This window comes from Podarcis cretensis (assembly GCF_951804945.1).
Source record: "Podarcis cretensis genome assembly, chromosome: 6".
In the NCBI taxonomy this organism is placed as follows: domain Eukaryota; kingdom Metazoa; phylum Chordata; class Lepidosauria; order Squamata; family Lacertidae; genus Podarcis; species Podarcis cretensis.
Window position 1 is genome coordinate 28,988,798 of NC_137175.1, and position 13,844 is coordinate 29,002,641.

Consider the following 13,844-nt stretch of genomic DNA (forward strand, 5'->3'; position numbering starts at 1 on the left):
TGGGGAAAATGTGCACTAGACTTCACAAATTGATAAGGGAACAGAGGACCACTTGACTGTGTGGGTTTGGGGGAGGGGGAAGGGGAGAGCAAAAGGTGGGATATAAATCTTCTAAAATAAAACAGTAAATAAATCATAAACTGGAGCCAAAGTAATGCCAAAAACAAAGAGAAAGCTGTAACCAGTAGCAGAGCAAAGTGCAGAAAAAAGCCGGAAAAAGAAGTAACATTATACATGAAAATCAATAGAACAACTTCTTAGGCACTTGCTGTTTTCTGTTTATTCCTTATGTAATCCAAGGGAGTCAACGGGGAAGGAAGACACTGCAGACTGGACTCTCCTTTTGCAGCCTCTGAGACTATGGATGTGTGCCAATACATTCAAGCCAAATCTTGATAAGACAGAGGTGTTATGTGTTCTGAATTCTTGGATCAAAGAGATGGGGAGATGGCCTGCTCTGGACAGGCTTGCTATGCCCTGGAAGAAGCAGATTCATAGCTTGGGGGATACTTCTGGATCCAACATTGTCACTGGAGGCTCAGGTGACCTCAATGACTCAGTAGCCCTTTTAGATTGAGATGACTTGGCTACTGTACTCCATGCTCTGGTGACTTCTTCTTTGGATCCACAAAATGGGGGAGTCAAGAAGTAGAATTCCAAATCCCCACCAACTGCTATGACGGGTTGCCAATCCCTCCCCCAATGTATTAGCATTAAAGCTTTTGTTTCTGGATACTTCTTTGTTCTCAGTGTCCAATAAAATCAATGAGCATGATATTTATTTAATATATTACCTATACGACTTTTCAGGCAAACCTCACAAAGAGATTTACACAAAATTATTAAACCAATATAAGGAAGTAGCAAAAACAAGCTGCAAAGAAAGGGAACTTTTGGAAAGCCAGATCTCTCCTCTTGTCAGGGCAAGATGGCTCTGGAGTACGAGCTCAATGGCAGCAGCTTTTGGGAGGGAGAGAGGACATCTCAGCTAGAATACGAGGAACTTACATGGTGGGCATCCCACCAGGTTGTTCCACCTTCTCTCTCTTCCCCCCTGAGGGCAAGATGTAGGTTGGTCAGATAACAGATAAGAGAACATGGGCAGAAAGTTATTTGTAAGCTGAAGTGCAGTGACTTAGCACAAAGAATACAGCTGATGTCAGCAGGACATTGTTTTCCCTTAAGGAATAATGTGCATAGAACTAGACAGCAAATAAGTTTGCATATAAGCAAAAATTCAAAGCCCTGCAACTTGGAGTTCAGCACAATAATTAAGCCCTGCAACAAACTTTCCCCAAGGAATTCTGCAGTGTCCCTAAGAAGAAGAAAGGGGGGGGGAGCTTCAATCCTTCTGTGACTTGTGCAAATTTGCTAAGATACAAAGAAGTCAACAAAGTGCCCTCCAGATCTGGTGTACTACAGCCCCTATCCTAGCATCCCTAACTATTGGCTAAATTTGTGAGGGCTGGTGGGAGTTTTAGTCAGCAACATCTGGAGAACGCCTTGTTGGATAGCTCTGTTTTCCAGTTGGACCACAGTTTTCCATCAACACATAAAACTTCCTCCTCCCTCTCTCCCTCGCTCACCCCCCCCCCCAATTATCAGGCGAAAAAGAGAATAAGATAATTTAAACCCTTTTTTCATCTTGAAATTCTAGATCTTCATGAGGACCAAGCCTGGAATTCAGAGGGACAGAAATGACTCAGCCCTGAGCTACAGGGAGGCATGAGAGATACAGCATGGCCCAGGTCTGCATTTTCAGCTGTTCTTTCTGCAACTGCACAGTTGTGACCGAGGAGTGTAGCTCAGTGGTAGAGAACACAATTTGGATGCAGAAGGTTCCAAGTAGGGATGAGTTGATTGGTTAATGTTGGTTCTCTCTATTTCTTCTTTTTTAGTCTAAAGTCCAGTTCTCATTCCTGCAGCAATTTGTAATTGAAAAAAATAGCCTCATGAAAATTCATTAGCATTTTAGCACAAATTTATCCTAGTGTAGACCTTTTTGTATGCAATTTTTGCAAGTGATCTCTAATATGACACATCTTTGTATGTCGTTCTTACAAATTACACACACACACACACACACACATTTTACCCTACTATTTACTGGACAGGGGGGTTTCACCCATAACTTGGCTGGAGAGCTGTATTGCACATTTGGGTGCAAATTTTGAAGGGTGTCTGTGTCTCGATTTGTGCATTCTTTTGAAAAGTCTGGATTTGGTAGGTTTGCCTTTAAATGCAAACTTTTGCCAAATTTTTACCCTATCCCTAGTTCCAAATTATTGAATACCTGGCATTTCCAGATATGTGAACAAAACAAAAGAAAAAAAGGCAAGTGATGCTTATCTGGGGCCCTGCAGTTCGTGTCAGCTGCTGGGCTAGCTGGACAAATATTCTGTGTGAAATTAGGACAAAGGTGAGGAGTGGGTGTTGTGCTAATGGTGCACATTTGTTCTCTGTTCTCATGGTACAAAGGAAAGCAGGCCAAGGAACAACTGAAGAAGATACCATGTTAAATTTGGGCTAAAGCTGATCTTCAAAGGACAGGATAACAGCCTTCACTGTAGCCTACAATCCATGTAAATTGCAAGAGGGGGGAGTGAGAATGATAAAATAGTATGAAAATTACTATAGCAACATCTCGTCTATAACTGACCTAGTTTGGGACAAAGGAAGGGTCCCCTAATACCTAAATGCATTGTAGACTGAAATCTTTCATAGCTGTCTAGAGGCATTTTTTTGCTTTGTTTACAGTGATTTAGTTTGATTAGCTAGGGAGGGAAGAAAATGCTTTCCAGGTTTTGTCACCCGGAGCTTTATCCTCAGAGGGGCTTTCACGATACTGTGATGGGTTAATCTCAGTAGCAAGCAGATCTATCACCTCCTGCCCTGTGTTATGCTAAGCTGATATAGTTTTCCACTGTTCTTGTGGATGGCTTATTTATTCTGGTCTAGCCTATAGTGTGTGTGTGTGTGTGTGTGTGTGTGTGTGAGAGAGAGAGAGAGAGAGAGAGAGAGAGAGAGAGAGAGAATGAATGGATTTGTTCAGTGCATTTTTTCAGCCAGTGTGTGCCTGTGGGCTGTCATACACTATAGAGCAGAGATGGGGAATTCTAGCCCATGGAGCTAATTAGATCTGCCAAACCTCCCCACTTGGCTATTTGAGCCAACATATACCCAATGTGATGCGGGTGGTGCTGTGGGTTAAACCACAGAGCCTAGGACTTGCCGATCAGAAGGTCGGTGGTTTGAATCCCCGCGATGGAGTGAGCTCCCGTTGCTCGGTCCCTGTTCCTGCCAACCTAGCAGTTCAAAAGCACGTCAAAGTGCAAGTAGATAAATAGGTACCACTTTGGCGGGAAGGTAAACGGCATTTCCGTGCACTGCTCTGGTTCACCAGAAGTGGCTTAGTCATGCTGGCCACATGACTAGGAAGCTGTACGCCGGCTCCCTTGGCCAGTAAAGCAAGATGAGCGCTGCAACCCCAGAGTCAGTCACGACTGGACCTAACAGTCAGGGGTCCCTTTACCTTTACCTTTATACCCACCTGTCTATTCCCTAATGCCATATGACACCACAGGAGCAGAACAGATAAGTCACCGCTTCAGACAGCACTGAATTCAAGCAACTGACCTGAAGGAAAGCATGACTCAGCACGTTTGTTATTTTATATTGGGGTGCGAAGCTTGGGAGCTTGCTGGAATGCAACTCCCTCATCCCCAGCCAGCATGGCTAATGATCAGAGATAATGGGAGCTGAAGTCCAGCAACATCTGGAGGGCCACCACGTTCTCAACCTCTCCTTTAGATTAAAAGTTTCATTGTAGAAAATGGGGGAGGGGGAGTTGGATAAAGCATCCCGCTGCATTGTAGCAGGTGTGCTCAGCCCATCAGAAAACCAGAAGGCACATCACATGACAATGACGGTAGAGCCAATCCCAATGAGAAAGCCAAATTGCTACAAAATCGCCACGTGACATTGCCAAGGACATCCTGACAGTGCAAAGGAAGAAAATCACACCAGCTGTCCTGAACAGTTTGCTGGTGTAAGAACTGTCCTTCAGAACAATGCCACTGAGACAAGCACAGACACCAAGTGTTCTTAATCTTACAATCTGTTCTGTACTGCTCTTGTGTCTGGCTAGGAAGAAAATGCTGAGAGACTTGAGCCCTCTCGCCTGATCCAATGGAAGGCCTCCTTTAAAGAAAGGACTTGGCCACATCCACAGCGTGCATTTAAAGTGGTGCTTTAAACAGTCATGGCTTCCCCTAAAGAATGCTGGGAGATGTGATTTGAGGGCGTTGTTAGGAGATGCCCATTCCCCTCAGAGAGTGACAATTCCCAGAGATTTCTTTGAAGGGGGATTGATTGTTAAACCGCTCTGGGAATTAGAGCTCTTGGAGCAAAACTACTAACAACTCTTGGCACTCTTAACAAACTACAGCTCCCAGGATTCTTTGGGGGGAAGCTGTGACCGTTTAAAGTGGTATGGTAGTGTTTTCAGTGTGTGAATGTGGCCCTTGCCTACTTCAGACTAACCACAGCATGCATTGCTTTTGTCAGGAGCCCTTTCTCCTTCTCTACGATAACAATTGTATGCATAGGTCGTATCTCCGCCTCCCTTCTCACTGTAAAGCCCCAAAGCTGTAAACCTTCCCTGAGTCCTCTAATTACTGAATGTGCTGGAGGTGGGACTGATTCTGTTCAGTTACTACCACTGCTGTTTTTCTAGAAAAAGAGGTGCCAGAACTCACCGTGAACACCTCCTTCATTCTCTTAGAATGACAATGGCACCAACCTGAGAGGTGCCAGAATTGAGTTCCAGCGAGTTCTGGCTTTAAAAAAAAAACCTGGTTACTACCCATTTAAACAGGCTAGCCTTAATATTATGAAAAATGTCGATTTACGCCCATCACACCAGACAAAAGCACCTCATTCCACTCAAATATTTACCTGTTCCCTCAGCCATTTCCATTGTTTATGAGGGCCTATGCAGATTTGTAAGTGAAATGTTAATATTTCATGCAGTTCTTTGTGAGCTCCCCACCCTGCCATCTTTGAGCTTAGTGTTTCCCTGTTTTTCACATTGTGTGTATGTGTTCTGATTTGACCTACTTTGCATGTGAGCGTTCTCTTTACTGAACAGATGACATCTCTTGGATAACTTTGGCAGCAGCGGGGTGGGAGAGGAGGGAAAGAATATATCTATTTAGGGACAATCAAATAGATTGTGCAGCTTCTGCAGATTCCGAAGGTTTTTTTTGTTCCCACAGGATTTCATTTTATTCCCGGAGACATTTGCATTAAAATAGGTTCTTCTCTCTTTCAGAAGGGTTCATCTGCTTCTGCAGCTTACTCAACACCTGAAGTCAAAAAGCCTCTGTCACATTTCAACCACTTACCCCCCCCAACCCAGCAGCCAGCTGCACATACACAAAAGGGCTTGATGGCATCTGGCAGGTGATAAGCATCACAAGCAGATATACAGAAACAAATTAAAGAATTGGGAGGCTCTTTCCTCCTCCTTCCCCACTTCACCTGAGAAAACTTTGCGGAGAAATTGAATTCAAAAGCATTTGTTATGCGTCAGTTACTACAGATGACCGGGATATGACCTAGCCGAAAGCTGCTTCACACTTTAAACAGCAATCTTGTCTCCAGTTTAAGGTCATATCTGCATGTCCTACAGTAAATATGTAGAGTGTGAAGGGCAGTCACAGGATCCTAAGCCAGCCTCCTCCAACCTGGTGCCCTTCAGAAGTTCTGAACTACAATTCCCATGCACCCTAGCTGTGCAAGCTGGGGTAGATGGGTGCTGTACTCAAAAACATGTGGAGAGCTCCAGGTTGGCAAGACTGCCCTAAACACTTGGCAGCACATGCTAGTCAGTTGCAGCCCTTAGACCCTTGCCCACTTCATGCTTAGGGGCACATGTTGAGATTTCCGCATTGCAGGAGGTTGGACTAGATCAGGCATAGGCAAACTCGGCCCTCCAGATGTTTTGGGACTACATCATCTCTAGCTAACAGGACCAGTGGTCAGGGATGATGGGAAATGTAGTCTCAAAACATCTGGAGGGCTGAGTTTGCCTGTGTCTGGACCAGATGACCCATGGGATCCCTTCTAACTCTGCAATTCTACAATTCTTTGAGCACGCATTCCGTGTGCAGAAGCCAAACAGACTTGCAGCTGAATCTTAATTCAGCACTGGCAATAGGACAGCACCCAAGGCCAAAAGACTCTGTGGGGGTGCAAGGCTGGCTGCACAGCACAAACACCTGCAAGGAAAAGTTGTGGCTCAGTGGCCGAACATATGCTTTGCATGCTGAAGTCCCAGTTTTAATCCCTGACATTGCCAGGAAGGGCTGGGGAAAGACTCCCTGAAATCCTAGAGAGCATCTGCCGGACACTGTAGACAATAGTAATGGGCCAATGGTCTCACTCAATATAAGGCAGCTTCATATATTCCTCCAACGCTTTGCTGCTTCTTTGTGGTCCCAAGCATCTGTTGTCTGAATGGTTGCCTCACTTTGCCCAATCAGTTCTGCTGTTGAGAATTTCACTAACACAAGAGATAAAGGGGGGAGAAGAAGGACAGATACAATGTCGGGGGGAGGGTGAGAGAAAGGCCTTGACTCCTTAGAAGCACCCGGCAAAGGCAAAACAAATCCTACATTGTAGTTTATTTCTATGCTGCCTTCTGGCCAAAAAGGCCTTCAAAGCAGCTCACAAAGGTTAACACACGAAGTCAACGTTCTTTCAAACAAAATACAACTTAGCCCAAATATAAATCAGCAGGATCTCAACAACAACATTAGCACAAAGAACCTAAACACAAAAACATCCTTTCCCATGCCTGAAAGCAGAAACTAGTCTGCCCATTCCCCAGCAAAATGGCAAAACAGAGCACAAAAATCTTCCCAAAGGGTTACTGTACCTGAGGCAGACACTCATGAGCAGCCACTTTTCAGACAGCAGCTCATTACAAGGGTCCCAGGCAAAGCAGAGCAGGTTCATCCCAATGTTTTCAAGCACAGTTTCTCCCCAAAGGCTGATGGAGACGGAACCTGCAATGTGTAGGACAGTGATGGCAAACAAATACACACACACAAAGCATCTAACACGGTGTTGCAAACATGCACAGAAACTCAGAAAATTAAAGGTGGTTAAGTTTTTGCACAATTAAGTGATGCTTAATTGGGGGGTTTTAAAGACCATATTCTTTTGTTCACCACTACATTGCACCTGTAGGACACAGTTCTCCCATCTAGAAATATACTTCTATATCCCTCTGCCTGAATATTCTTTCTGGTGCCACCACTGATTGCAAGGGAAGCTGCAGCTATTCTGTCATCCTCAATAAGGGACATAGACATGCCCTGCCATTTTTCTCCAAGGGGGGGGGGAGTAGCAAGTCTCAACAGGTGGGGAGGATGGAAGGGGGATGCTGTTGGACCATTGCAGCCAGAAAAGGAATGCAACAGGGTCCCTAATCCTTCTTGAGTTCTTCCTTCTTCCTCCACACGTCCATCAACTCAGTACTGTCTGCTTTGACTGGCAGCAGCTCTCTGAGCTTACATATAGGAGTCTGGAAGATGCCAGGGATTGAGCCTGGTATCTTCTGCATGCAAAGCGTATGCTATACCCCTGAGCTTTGCTATATATATATATATATATATATATATATATGGGGGGATTCTGGTGCCAGCTACAGCGGGCCTTCTGGAGCCCAGAACTCCCAGGATTTGCCCAACCATGCCAACAATGGGCCTATGCAAAACACCAAAGAGCATAAGAAGGGCCTACTGGATCAGGCCAGTAGTCCATCTAGTCCAGCATCCTGTTCTTACGGTAGCCAGACAGGTGCCCATGAAAAAATTGCAAGTAGGACCTGAGCACAAGAGCACATTTGAGCTACACTGCACCAAGCCTGAAACCACCCAGAAGGAGAAATGGAATGAGATCACAGAGCAGCAGTATCAACAGCAATCCCTGAAATGAGGAGGGGATAGAGAAACCCCAGAAGACTGATGTCTTCCTTTGCAATCAAGAGAAAATACCCCTGATGCTGAGAGGAACTGCACAGGGAGATAATGAGAAAGCTGGAGGAAGACCTGTTGTACAATGAATTGTTATAAGTAGAGTTTTTTTTTTCTATTTTTATCCCTGTGATTAGATTCTGAACTCTTTGAATCATCATTAATGTAACACCCTAGAAGCAAGCTACAGCCTCAGCTGAATGCTGCATTAAGTGTTCCTGGCTAATTTGGGGAGTATTTGAAATCATGTGTGTAGGCAGACCTACGTCAGACATGCCACGGTTGTAATTCTTTTTTAACTTCTGAAATGAGAAGAATTGCCCGTTTTGTTATCATCACATCCTTTGCTCCTTATCTGACAATTTATTAATATATTGCAATGTTGACTGATCTAGCTAATCTTAGCTGACTATTATGTATTTATAGATACGGATATATTTGTATCAAACCTGACACAATCCAAAAACTTACATCAGGACTAAATCCCCATTGGCACTACATTTAAAGCAACATCAAACCATTTTAAGCAGTCATGGCTCTACCCCCCCCCCCAAAAAAAAAAAAAATAATTCTGGAAAGCATAGTTTGTTAAGGGCATTGACAGTTGATAGGAAATCCCTGTTCCCACCACAGAGCTGCAATTCTCAGAGGTCACTGGAAAGAGGGATACACTTTTCAGTCACTGTGGGAATTGTAGCTCTGTGAGGGGAGTGGGGTTAACAATTCTCTTAACAGTTCTCAGCATCCTAATAAACTACAATGCCCAGAATTCTTTGGGGGAAGCCATGCCTGTTTAAAATATCACCATGGTGCTTTAAATGTACAATGCAGATGGGCCTGAGAACTGGTCTATGCATGACTTGGAACAAGGTGGTAAAATTCTGGACTATGCTACTTAAGTCTGCAAGTGGGGGATGGTGATATTTCTGAATGCTCCTCATGTGAAAGAACTCACTGCACTAAAACCATGTCAGATAGAGAACTCTGCCAAACCTTTCTCCTGGTGTGCTAACTTACTGAATAGTCACAAGGTTGTTGTTTTTAATGGGGAAGATCATTCAGAGATATCACCTGCCCCTACTTGAGTCTGAACTGAATTCTGCCATCTTGTTCTGCCTTGTATATCAGCAGGTCTGTATAAATCCTATTAAAATCAGTTGAAATCTAAGTTCCATTCCATTCATCTGGACAGAGCAGCTATGAACTAGCTTTTTGTAGGATCACTGGGCAGTGTTTAGCACTGAAGTTTTGGTTTTGGTGGGGGTTTTGTTGTTGTTGTTTGAAGTTACCAGGGCAGAAGCAAACTAGAATAGCTAGTTTGGTGCTCAAGTTCTAAGAATGTAACATTGCTTACCACTTCTCACTAAAGCCACTTTCTAAACTTAACAGTATTTATAAAGCTTTCTCATTCTGCAGTCAGAGGAGGTGGTGGGTGTTGCTCTCAGGAAGCACAACAGAACCAGGCTGCATCTTGTAGTGGCTCTTTCATACTGTTACATTGCACGTGCACACATTTGTCCAGGCCACCAGATGGAGATGTTGGAATCTTAGAGATAATTAAAGATTGCTGTGCTCCTGGGATTTTTCTCTCTCAATATGCACAGGCAACTTTCATGTTTGACTTGGCTCCTTAGATATTTGCAGTTGCCTGGGCCTTTATTCTTCTTTTACATTAGGCAGCAATGGGCATGGAATAAAAGATTCAGGATGTGGCAGGACTTAACTCAAATGCCCTATGGACTCCTTGTCCTCTTAAGGCAAGAGGGCAAGACAAGACATTTTGCTGCCTGAGATTGAACAGCAGTGACTCCTCTCTGCCAAATCAAGCTGCATAGTACCCAAGGATGGTCAATTTATCTGTGCACCTAAAACAGAAAATCCCCAAAAAGCACCATCCCCTGGAAGTAAATATACAACAATAATAAATCAAATTTGCTGCTCTCTCGTGGCACCCAAAATCAGCTGCCTTACTCTGTCTAACGGTGCAGCTGCAAAATGTGTTCTGTAGGGTGGAATGTGTTCCACTTTACAGGATTTGAAAGGCTGCAGTGGACAGTCTCTGTTTGAAGGGATAAAGGTAAAGGTAAAGGTACCCCTGCCCGTACGGGCCAGTCTTGACAGACTCTGGGGTTGTGCGCCCATCTCACTTAAGAGGCCAGGGGCCAGCGCTGTCCGGAGACACTTCCGGGTCACGTGGCCAGCGTGACATCGCTGCTCTGGCGAGCCAGAGCCGCACACGGAAACGCCGTTTACCTTCCCGCTGGTAAGCGGTCCCTATTTATCTACTTGCACCCGGAGGTGCTTTCGAACTGCTAGGTTGGCAGGCGCTGGGACCGAGCAGCGGGAGCGCACCCCGCCGCAGGGATTCGAACCGCCGACCTTTCGATCGGCAAGTCCTAGGCGCTGAGGCTTTAACCCACAGCGCCACCTGCGTCCCTTTTGTTTGAAGGGATGCTTCAGATTTAAAGATAAAGAGCCTTTAAAAAGGACAGCCTGGAAGCTGTCCATCATCAGCACCTGGACAGCAGTCTGAACAGACACAATGGTCACTTGGTCACTATGGCCTTCCTCACCATGATGAGATGCATTTTTTAAATACTGTGTGTAATTTTTTTATGTTAACATATCAAGAACAAAAATTCCAACGAATAACATTACAATAAATTAAAAGCCTTACAATAAATCGAAGACAGCATATGGTTGTACATTGTCATTGTACGTGTTAGATCAGAAAAAAACATCCATCTCTCCATAAACTTATGGGGCTGATTTACATGTGTTTGCTTATGGGAGGTTGAGGTTGATCAGCATCACAATGGACCAGATATTTTGTAATTCAGTGTATTATGTTTCTCTTTAAACTAAAGCAATTATTTCTGAATTTGCATCTATACATATTAATTATGTGCAAATTGTACGCAGATCTGTACCAACCTTTGTTCTCTTTTTGCTGATGCATTAACTCTTTTTTGGTACTGCATAGCATAGAAACATAAGAAGCTGCCTTATGTTGAGTCAGATCATTGGTCTCTCTGCCAAATCAAATTTTGGAGGGCCGAATCGCCCATACTACACCCTAACTTCCTGCTCTTTCGCTTCTTTTAAAACAGTCATCCACATCTGTGTCAGGAATCTTCTTTTTGTATTGTGTAATGGGAATGGTTTATGGATTCTCTCCTTTTCTCATTTCTCTGTTATTTTGGTTCCTCAGAATCACAGGAGGAAAGGAAAGAAGAGAAAGGAGACCAGTGGTATGCATGGGCTGCTATATTAGGGAACGTGCCTTCCAGATGTTTTGGACTCCAAGTTCCGATCACCACTGGTGACAGGCTGTGCTGGCAATGGGAACTGGAGTCCACAACATCTGGAGGACAGAGAGCAAAGGACACAGAGGCCAGTTTGTCTACTAGGAAAGGAACACAACATGCCGCAGGCGGAGGCTGCAAAAACAGCAAAGCCTACTGTAATCAGATTATCCACATCTTGAATTCTCAAGGCAGCTGATTTGGAGAGTGCAATGAGGTGTTGCGGTAAGGGAATATCATGCCAGTTCAGTGGATCAGTCTGTGACTATCACCTGCGCTGATTTGCATGTTGTGTTTAGGATTTGCACATAGTATATATCCTGCTGCATCCCTCTTTCTCTCAGGATTCAAAACATTGTGCTTTTGGGCACAGCTGGAGTGTCTGGTGTAGAAACTTGTGAGGTTTAGTGGTGACTGGTGCCCACTGGCAGGGGGGGGAAGCAGAAAGACCAACAGTAGGTGGAGCCAGAGCCAATGACAGGCAGAGCCAGCAACAGTGCAGATCTGTGCAATCACCAACTCAGAAGTAAACCCCATTGCATTTATTGGAAGTTGTAAGTACACGTATATAGAACTGCACCCGTGGGGACTCTTTACTATAAAAGATTCTCTCATACTTAATAAAGCTAGGAACATACATTTTTCCTTTCTCAAAAAACATACTATCTTCCAAAGCCTTTCTGTTGCAAATTAAATAGCTGCTTTCATGCAGTATGTTGAAAGTGTGCTGAGAGTTGAGTTTCGCTCCTGGTCCCTGCCCCATCCTTTTTTATTTGCCCTGAACGCTGCCTCTTTGAAAGAGCTCACACTGACATTCTGCAACCTTGTTTGAAAATGAGCCGAGTTTAGCTTGCAGAAGAGCCATTTTATCTGTGACCAATTCTGGTGGGGTATCTGTGTTAGTCCATGGCAGTGAAAGCAACAAAGAGTCTTGTAGCGCCTTAAAAGCACAACAGATTTATTATGTTACAAGCTTTCATGGGTCAGAGCCTTCTTCATCAAATTCAGAAAATGCTCACCAATGTGGATAAGCAATAACACGCTGCATTTAGAGAAAAGATGTGTTTTTTATGTGTGTGTTTTTTTTAAAAAAAAAAAGCAGAAGCAAAGCTTCTGCTAGGACAGGGGGAGGGGGAAGGCACCTGTGGCCCTCCAGGTGTTGTTGGACTCCAGTTCCCATCAGCCTCAGCCAACATGGTCAATAGTCAGGGATGATGAGAGTTTGAGTCCAACATCTGGAAAGTCACAGGTTCCCTATGTCTGTCCTAGGAGAGTTTTCATCCTGAAATTGGGGGTGGCAGGTGTGTAGAAGTTGAATGTAGAATGTATTATAGCCCATAATTCCAAATGGCATTTTAAATGGAAATGAGTGTTAGCAGGGCTGAACCAGACAGAGACTGGGACCATAACATAGGCAGATACTGGGCAGAACAACCCAATGTGGGGTGGGAATCCATACTGGAGAACCCACGCTTCCACAATTCTGCTGGGTTTGTTGGTTTGTTTTTTCTATTTTTCCTAACAGGTTCTTTTAAAGAGAGAGTATGTGTGTACACACACACATACACACTGTAAAACAAAGCAATAAAAGAGGTGCTTTCTCTGTTATAACTACATCAAGTGTTGTTTTAACTAGAAATACATTACCTCTGAAAATGGCTGGTCCAGGGCTGAACCTGCCTAGAGAATATGTGAGCTTTAGGCTGTCTTGACACACCCCAGAAACACCCTTTTTTGTTCTAGCGTCTTTCAGAACACTGAGGATCAGCAGCAATGGTGGAGCTTTCTTATCCATGCCAGGGAGACCTCTGACTTCTAGCTATAGCCAGGAACATCATTCTCCAATCATGGAGATGAAGGTCTGCAGCAAACAAAGGGATAGATCCCAGTTGTCCTTCCTGGGAGCTTAGGATTGCTCCCTGAAAAACATGCCAATTAAATATGTGATAATGCCAGATACCTACCTCTCAGGAGCAAAATTAAGAAGGCAAAAGGAAGGACTAAGATGTACATAAATTGAAAGACTTCAGGGCTTATTTCAACAGTTTTCTTCTTCATCAGGGGAGAAATTGGCACCCAGTAAGATTGAAATTAAACACACACAAAGCCCTTTTATCAGAAATAACCAGTGTGTGACTTAAACCTTCGCTCACAAACCTTGATGAATTTGCAAGCTGTAGGGATCATGGATTTGAGAAAATTAATTTTATGCTTTTCATCCTCCCAAATTTTTTTAAAAAAAGAAAATGGAAGAAAATGATTTTTCTCCTTTGTGCCTCTCTGGAATGCATCATAGATTGCAAAACGGAATTGAAATGTAATGAAAACAACATAATCTGTCTCGGGGGGGGGGTCTGCTTTGTGAAAAGCCTGCTTCCCCTTCTGCCCTACTGGGGTGGCTGCCAAAAGGGTAGGGAAAGGACAAGGAGAAGACAGCCAAGACTTCCAGACTCCATCCCATTAAGCAAGAGGCTAGATGGTCTTGACTATCTGAGTG

General features: G+C 44.1%; 2 protein-coding genes across 3 annotated transcripts in view; one reads left to right on the top strand and one right to left on the bottom strand.

The window, feature by feature from the left end:
* Positions 1 to 13,844, bottom strand: part of TGIF2 (TGFB induced factor homeobox 2) — a 379,781-nt gene that overhangs the window by 222,081 nt on the left and 143,856 nt on the right. The gene's annotated exons all lie outside the window — the stretch shown is intronic.
* The window catches only part of DLGAP4 (DLG associated protein 4), a 338,739-nt gene that overhangs the window by 203,983 nt on the left and 120,912 nt on the right, over positions 1 to 13,844 (top strand). Inside the window, exon 1 of one of the 2 annotated variants that reach the window (XM_079979045.1) lies at positions 1,658 to 1,748. The exons of the other annotated variant lie outside the window; for it this stretch is intronic. The gene's annotated coding sequence lies outside the window, so the exon portion shown is untranslated. Of the gene's footprint in view, positions 1 to 1,657; positions 1,749 to 13,844 lie in introns of those variants that run through there. 2 annotated transcript variants of the gene reach the window in all.